This window comes from Chinchilla lanigera, unplaced genomic scaffold, assembly GCF_000276665.1.
Source record: "Chinchilla lanigera isolate Chin_1 unplaced genomic scaffold, ChiLan1.0 scaffold00001, whole genome shotgun sequence".
NCBI classification, from domain to species: Eukaryota; Metazoa; Chordata; class Mammalia; order Rodentia; family Chinchillidae; genus Chinchilla; species Chinchilla lanigera.
Window position 1 is genome coordinate 4400606 of NW_004955402.1, and position 7990 is coordinate 4408595.

Here is a 7990-nt window from a genome sequence, read left to right on the forward strand (position 1 = left end):
TGTTCAAAATCCACATGAGATTGTCTGTTATTAAAAAAACAGTAAAAGCTTTGATAAAAACTAAAAACTGCTAAGTTGTGTCCCTGTTAGGTGGTCAGAAGGAACAATGAGGGAAAGAATGTCACCTGGAGGAGCAGGTAGGGGAGGCTGAAGAACATGCTCTGTCTGTGATTTGCTGCCCAGACAGAAAGGTGAGCAGAATGTAGGCAGGGAGAGGAAGTTAGTGAATGTGATTCACACTGGTGATTGAAACACAGTTCTGTGTCCTTGAGGAATGATTAAATTAAACATGGAATTTAATTAAAAACATGAGCAAGCCTGGAAAGTTTTTGAACTATGGTGGTCAGGTATGAACTGACAAAAGCATATCCGAGCAGGCAAAACTAAAAGAGTATCTTCCTCCTTTTATTACATGTTACACTGGAAGAATAAAGGACTCCTAATCTGATAAATGACTAGGTAAATCTATGAATTACTACTAGTTCTTACAGAAATTCTCCAAATTAATCAGGAAGGGGTGTGCGTGTGTGTGTTTACACTGATATAACCACAGAAGGTGGGAGAGAACTCATGGCTCATGGTCTGAACATAGCTTAGCTGATTTTCTAGAACAGAAAATATCAACTGTCTTCAGACAGCTGTTATTGAAACCAGAGCCTAGAACAGATAATATTCAGTTAATATTAGAACAGTTAATATAGAACAGATAATATTCAGGGATACAGTTCAAACAGCTAGGAAAATGGGACCAGTTCTCAAAGTGGAGAAAAAGGTTAACAAATGCCAATCTCAACAGGCAGTTATTAACCTCCTTATAGAAACTGTTTTATCTACGTATAGTAAGATCAAGAAAAAATCTAAAATATTCGAGTGAATGAAATGATAGAAATTCTCAACAGAAAAATGAAATATAAAGAAGTCAAACAAAAATTACTGAACTGAAAATACATCATCTAAGGTGAAAAAGTCACCAGATGGAGTTAGTAGCAGAATGGAGGTGGTGAAGGGTCAGTAACATGAAGATACAGTGAGGAAAATTATCCGGTCTACAAACAGACATGCGACCAAAACAGCCATAACTCAGTAGAGAAAGGGTATGTCTGACAAAAACACAGCCAGCATCGTACAAAACAAGGGAAGAGCTGGAAGCATTTACTCTTAAATCAGGAACAAGACCAAGGTGTCCACTCTTAAACTGCTCTTATTCAATATAATACTGAAAGTTTTAGCCAGAGCAATCAGGCAAGAGAAAGAAATAAAAGGCGTACAAAGAGGAAGGGAGAAAGTCAAGTTATCCCTGTTTGGAGATTCTATGATTCTATATGAAGAAAATTGAAGGACTCCACCAAAAGAGTGTTAGAACTGAGAGATAAAGTCAGTAATGTTGCAGAATACAAAATCAACATGCAAAAATCAGTAGCATTTTATGCACTATTAAGATTACTAAGAAATAAATAATAAAAGTAATGCCATTCAAGCATTACAAAAACCAAAGCCCCTATTGTTCCTATGCTATTTCGTAAATGGATGTATGTTTATTACTATGTGTTTCCTACAACAACCATTGAGAACAGTCAATGAATATTCAGTTGGTCACTCATCTATAACTCTATTTATTTTCTTTAGAAACCACTTTGAAGATAACAATATGTAAAACAACAACCATTGATAATTTCCTACCACTTTGTCTGTAATTCGGTAAGCCCCCCTATTGCTATGTTATCCTTCTTTTACTCTTTAAAAAAAAAAAAAAAAAAAAAAAAAAGCCCCATAGGAACAAATATAACCAAGGAAGTGAAACGCCTAAAATACAATGAAAATTATGAAACACTGATGAAATAATTTGGAGACACATATGCACATACATGGAAAAGATCTCCATGTTCATGGATTGAAAGGATTAGTACTGTTAAAATTCCAAACTACCCAAAGCAACTTACAGATTCAATGCAATCCCCATCAAAATGCCCATGACAGTCCTCACAGAACTGGAGAAAATAACCCTAAAATCTATGTGGAAGCACAAAACACCCCAAGGAGCCAAAGCAGTCTGGAACAAAAAGTCCAGAATTGGAGGCATCATCTCTCCCGCCCCCAGACATAACTGCTGCTGTGGCTTGGCTTTGAAAGATACCCCCAACTCACTGGGGACCGTGAGATCATAATTTGATGGCGTCATTGGGAGGTCATGGAAACGAGAGGTGAGACCTCGTGGAAGTCAGTGAATCCTGGACCCGGAGACCCAATCGGGTCGCCAGCCGCTTTCTCCTCCTTTCTCTCTTCTTCCCAGCTACCAAGAGGTAGCACCCCCGCGGCTGGGCAGGCATCCTGGGAGCCAAGACCCACGCGGTGCTGCGGGCAGGTTCGAGTCCGCGAGGGGCGGGTCCTACAGGACGGGGCGTGGCGATTGATAGGGTTGGTAGAGTCGGCCTGCAACGGAAGGGTGGATCCGGAAGAGGACTCGGTGGGTCTCAGTCCGCTTGCTGGTGGGCGTGGCTAAGGTGAGGGGCGTGGGGTGTAGAAGCAGCAGAAACCTGCGGTCCCAGAGAGGGCGGGGTCTGGGCGGGCCTGGAGGTGGGCGGGGCTTTGCAGAGGAGAGCGACTGTCTGGGTGCCCGCGGTGGGCGTGGCCTCACTCTGGTCGGTTGGGCGGTTGGGCGTGGCCTCGCGCTGGGCGCTTGGGCGTGGCCTTGGGCAGGGCCGTTGGGCGGTTGGGCGTGGCCTCGCGCTGGGCGCTTGGGCGTGGCCTTGGGCAGGGCCGTTGGGCGGTTGGGCGTGGCCTTGGGCAGGGCCGTTGGGCGGTTGGGCGAGGCCTCGCGCTGGGCGCTTGGGCGTGGCCTTGGGCAGGGCCGTTGGGCGTGGCCTCGCGCTGGGCCACCCGCAGTTCAGAGGCTGCGTCGGCAGCGGTGGCAGGGTAGCCGCAGTCCGCAGCCAGGTAAGCGGCTGCTCCGCGAGGCTCTTCCTTACCGGGAAAGGCGGCCTCTGCGGGGCAGGAGCGGGCGCAGGGAGCGGGTGCGGGCGGGCCTCGGCCAACTCAGCTCCGGGACGCGGCGAGCAGGGTACGGCGGGGCGGGGCGGGGACCGGGGGAGGGCGGGGCGCGACCCCAGGAGGAGCAGGAGACGGAGAAGGGCACCCCGGAAAGAGGCAGGAGCGACGGGGGTGACTCCTGAGGACGCGGGGACCCTCGAGAAGGGAAGCCTGAAGAGAGCCCGGACCCATGGGGGGTCCGTGGGCGGGGGGAGAGCCTGGATGGGGGAAGCCGTGGGGAGGACCCCCGAGAGGGGGCCGTGCGCGGGAGGGCGGGCCTACGCTGGCTGGGTGTGGCCTTCGGGAGCGGGCGGGGCTTCTGGAGAGGGCGGGGTCACCTGGACTGGGCGGGGCTTCTGGAGAGGGACCTGCCGGGCAGGAGTGGTGGAGCTGTGCTGCGGCTGCTCTGAGCTCCGGGAAGGTGCGCAAGAAGGAGAGTGAGGTCCAGGATTTTCAGATGGGGCCGTTCCTAATGGTGGGGGCTCAGCTCGGGGCTGTGGCCCTGGGGACCCTCCCGGTTTCTGGGTTTGAGGATTTCACCCGCCTTTCTTACTGTCGTGCTTCAGAGTATGGCTGACACGCGAGAGGCTTGGGCCTGCAAGGGGAGGCCGAAGGAGGACTGACCAGAGCAAAAGATCCCAGCTACCGGAACGGTAGTGCGCCCCACTCCGTGCGCAGGACTGGGCAGCCATCCGTCCGCCGGGGAGGTGAGCTGGAGAGAGCACAGATTCGGAGGTAGGTCTCTCTCCCGAGGGCTTGGGGCCGTCGTTGAATTCCCCGAGCCTGATGTCATTTTTAAAATACATATATTGTCCCTGCTATCTCAGAAATTGAGGAGGAGGCTGGATGTGAGGACAAATGAAAGTGCTTTGGGCAGTGTTGATGATAAGAAGTAACCGCGAGCAGTTCCTCCTGTCCCGGTGCTAGCAAGGGGCTTTCGTATGCAGTCTCACTGGGTCCCACGTGGGCTTTTGTAAGGTACCAAAGAGACCACGGCCCCCAGAAGTCAGCTGGCTTGTGCGGGAGGCACGCGTCGGGTGGGACCCTTCGGTGAGGGAGGAGCCGGTTACAGTGGGCTCCTGAGAGCTTGGCTCTGCACTTTTGTGTCTGCTGTGTCTGCTTCTGCTGACTTTTTAAAATCATTTTTATGCTGAGGTGGTGGATAGAACTTTCCCCACGAGAGGAGGCAGCGACCACGTCTTCCTCTGTGGAGAATTCGAAGATCCGTCCAGCTGGGAGGCGCAGTCCTCACCCGTCCAGGCCGACAGAGCTAGGGAACCCTGGGCTGTCTTATGATGCAGGTGAGCACTCCTGGGGCCTCTGTGGTTTGCAGGGACTCAGCCTGCACACTTCATGGAGTGCAGAGGTCACCGAGCCGTCTTGGCAGCACTGGTGATTACCAAGTGAAGGCCAGGGACTCTTTGTAGCAGCCCTGCCCCAGCAAAGATGTAGGAGATCACAAAACTGGAAAACCCTTCCTTTACGCCTAATGCTGTAGCTTTTTAAAGTATAAAAGCTGGTTTCTTTTGTGTTTTCCCCCCAGGAATGCATTTTCAAGACTTCTCCTTTTGGGAAGTAGAGTCTGTGAGGCGGTGCCGCCCAGCCTGATTTCCTGCGCTGTGGTGGTGTGGAGCGCTGCTGTGGAACCCAGCACCATGTTCTGTGGGAAGGAGTCCACTGTGCTTTCTCTGTTATACTTGTAATGGGAACAGTAGTTCCTAGGATTGCAGGGCAGCTGTGCAGTGACAGTAACCACTGGGAAAACGAGAATGACACTTGCAGCAATAGTCCAGATCGTCTGCCTAGCTGGCAAATGTAGTAGGAACTTCCTGCCCTTTGCCTGTCTCTAGCTGCAGGGTAAATCAGATAAGGGTCCTTCTATTGCTTCAAGTTTCATTCCCTCCTTAAATGATTGAGGGTGGGCTTTCTTAGTTCCTCCCTGAAGGTGTGATTTCATATCTCAGTTGAGGTCATAAGAGGAGCACTGGCCAAAATAAAATAGGAATCTGGATCCCTGGGGATGGATGGCTGAAGTAATGCCCTCCCTGTACCCCCGAATATCCTAATGGATTTTGTGCTCAGAGTCCTAGGGACCTGGGAGCCCCCGAAATAATTTCCCTGGCCAGTGCTGTCTAGTGGAATTGTAAGGTAGCACTGCTAACCCAGCAGCCGTCATGCTGCCTGTGGGAGAGCTGGGCCAGACACCAGCTTCCCTTTCAAACGGAAACGAGTAACTCTGAGGTCTCCAGTGAGGGAAACTTTGGGCTCAGGAAGAGCCAGGCTCCTCCCACGCACGCTTCTCCAGGAGGTTTGCAAGAGGTATTCTTGATTGTCCTCTTTGGCAGACCACGGAGCTTCCTGTTTTTCCATGTCTTCCTTTCTGGGATTCCAAGATGACAGAATGGTGGCACTTGATGGTCTCCTCAGGGTATAGTCAGCGTGGGAGCCCAGGGCACTGCCAATGAATGTAGAGCCTAGGCACAGGCTGTGGGCTTTGGAAAAACAGCTTTATTGAGGTGTAATTGGCCTTCGATAAGCTGCGTGTCTAACTGCACACACTAACGTGTTGCGTGTGTGCATACCTCCTGCTGCCGTCACCTCAGTCAGACCATGAGCCTACCTGTCCTCATGAAATGTTCTCCTGGCCTTCTGCATCTCTTCCCTTCCACTCTTCACACCGCTAACACACTGGACCCAAAACAGACGAAAGTCAAAAGGCACCCCAGCCACGTAACGCAGATGGTGTGTGACCATGACCCTCAGACAATTAGAGCGACTTTCCTTTTAGACCGAGATGGGTGTCGGTAAAATACTGGTTAATTCAGCAGTTACGCAAAAGACAGATGAAAATGTATAACTGCTACGGCAAGCAGAAACACCAAAATGACACCCAGGATTCAGAGGCAGATTTACATCGACGGGCATCGATTGGGATCACCCCCAGAATACCAGGCCCTGACCTCTGGTGGTCTCGGCTTATATGGGATGAACAAGCAGGAGGCACCGAGGCAGAAGGGCTTGTCATTGGGGATTGGTCTATACATCGTGATCACAGTGCCCAGCTGTTTCTAAGAGAAGGAACAGAAGCAACAGGAACTGTGACACGGGCAACTGAAATGTGCTGGCTGGGGGCATCTCCTGCCTGTAGACTCTCGTTCTCCAAAGTGTGATTTTTTTTTTTTCTCTGTCTTTGTCCAGTTTTTCTTTCCAGTTTCCCTGCAGCCTTAAATTTGGTTGATTTTCTCATTTTCTCCTGGCATTGCAAGCAGGCTGTTTGCTCTTGAGTTCCTGAGGAAAGATATGCTCTAGATAAAGAAAAGGTGCTAGCAGGTGGCAGGCAACACATTTCAAAGCAAAAGTGGCCTTCACTCACCGTTTTCCAGGCCCTTAGGATGGGCTCAGAGCAGTAGCATGGGAAACCTGGAGACCTGTGACTCACCCGGTGCCAAAGCTGACCGGGAAGGCACAGCGCGGCCTGGAGGACAGGGCTGACACGCTGTGCGGGCGCGCTGAGCTCTGAGCTCGCCTCCCCGCCAGGCCAGGCCACTGACCCAAACACAGTGCGTGAGATTTAGGAATAGTCCCTGAGTACATGTGGCGCATCCGTTTGTCAAGTACCTGTCACTTAGGTGCCAACTTCACACCTGAATTGCGTATTGAAGTTAAAACACAAAACGGTGAATTAAAGTGGATCGGTCAAGGAGCATATGTGTGTTCACTTTCAAACACTCTTAAGATCTGAAACTGAAGCACTGAAGGGAGGCCCCATGACTGACCTGATGTGCCCTGTCTTGTATCCCTCTGATCCCCTTTGCCTCTTCTACTGAATGGTAGGTCTGATAATATCAGGGACCAAAATTACCCAAGCAATTGCAAGCCCCAGGGAACATTACCTCATGATGAGACCATGCTCAAAGCAGTTACCCAGAGTGGGAACCGCTACTCAAGTCATCTTACAGAGGGAACCAAATGGCCCTCTCCAGAGAATGGCTTTCCCAGAGCCGCCAGAGTCCAGTCCAGGGCCATCGATCAGCTAGACCACGCCTGCCCTGCTAAGCACCCGAGCTCCCAGACCCTGCCCTTGTTCCCTTCGCTATGAAATCCCCGAGAGCCTGTCAGCCCCTTGAAGACAGAGCTGAGACCTCACCCTTTCCTCCCTGTGGCCACACACAGCGCCTTTCCTGCCCTCATTGTGCTCTTCCTCCACGCCCACGCTGATCTTTGGGGAGCACAGGTGCTGGGGCTTTCATCCAAAAGCCGGGTAACAGAACACCATGAGAGACTTGTGCTACAACGAGGCGTGGTGTGACATGTGACAGGCCCCCTGGGAATAACAGCCACCTGAGCAAAGTGCTTCCACTGTGAGGATGGCATTGCTGGGGACAGAGTGGGTGGTGGGGTCGCACCATGTAAGCAGAGGACGTGCTGTGCAGTGACGGGAAGTGTACTGGTCACTTAGTCGTCATTGTAAAGGGGCACCTGGGGTAGACGACTTAGGAAGAGAAGTAGCACATTTAGCTCATGGTTCAGGAGCTCTGGGGCCCAGTGCCTGCTGGCCCAGCTCCACCTAGGCCCTGTCAGCTGTTCTGCAGCAGGGCACCTGCACAGGGAGAGATGCATTGCCCAGGAGCAAGCACTTCCCAAACAGGAAGCCAGAGAACCACAAGGGCCAGGCTGAGGCTTTATAACTCTCCTATGGGATCTATCAAGGGCTTGCTCCAGAAATTCCTTATTCTCTTTAAAGAGGCCCAAAATGTGGTTCAGTGGCCTATGTCAAAGAAGGTCTTACCACCTCACACCACCACACTGAGGACCAAGCTGCAATGCAAGGGTGTTCAAAATTTACAGTGAATTATAATTTTTAAAAATTATTACAATAGAAGACACATTGCCATTAATCCCTCTCAAAATACTCCCTCTTGCTCCAAATACACTTGTCGAGTTGCTCCTGCTGCTTCTGAAG

The 7990-nt window shown here is 51.1% G+C and overlaps 1 long non-coding RNA gene across 2 annotated transcripts; it reads left to right on the top strand.

Moving 5' to 3' along the window:
* Nucleotides 1–2776: 2776 nt before the first annotated feature.
* LOC102004534 lies at nt 2777–6730 on the top strand. Of its 2 annotated transcripts, XR_259024.2 has the most exons (5): nt 2777–2934; nt 3594–3762; nt 3855–4005; nt 4183–4328; nt 4571–6730. It is a non-coding gene; the product is annotated as an uncharacterized LOC102004534 (long non-coding RNA). The 2 variants fall into 2 exon arrangements; XR_259025.2 differs by lacking the exon at nt 3855–4005 and having other exon boundaries at nt 2781–2934.
* Nucleotides 6731–7990: the final 1260 nt, after the last annotated feature.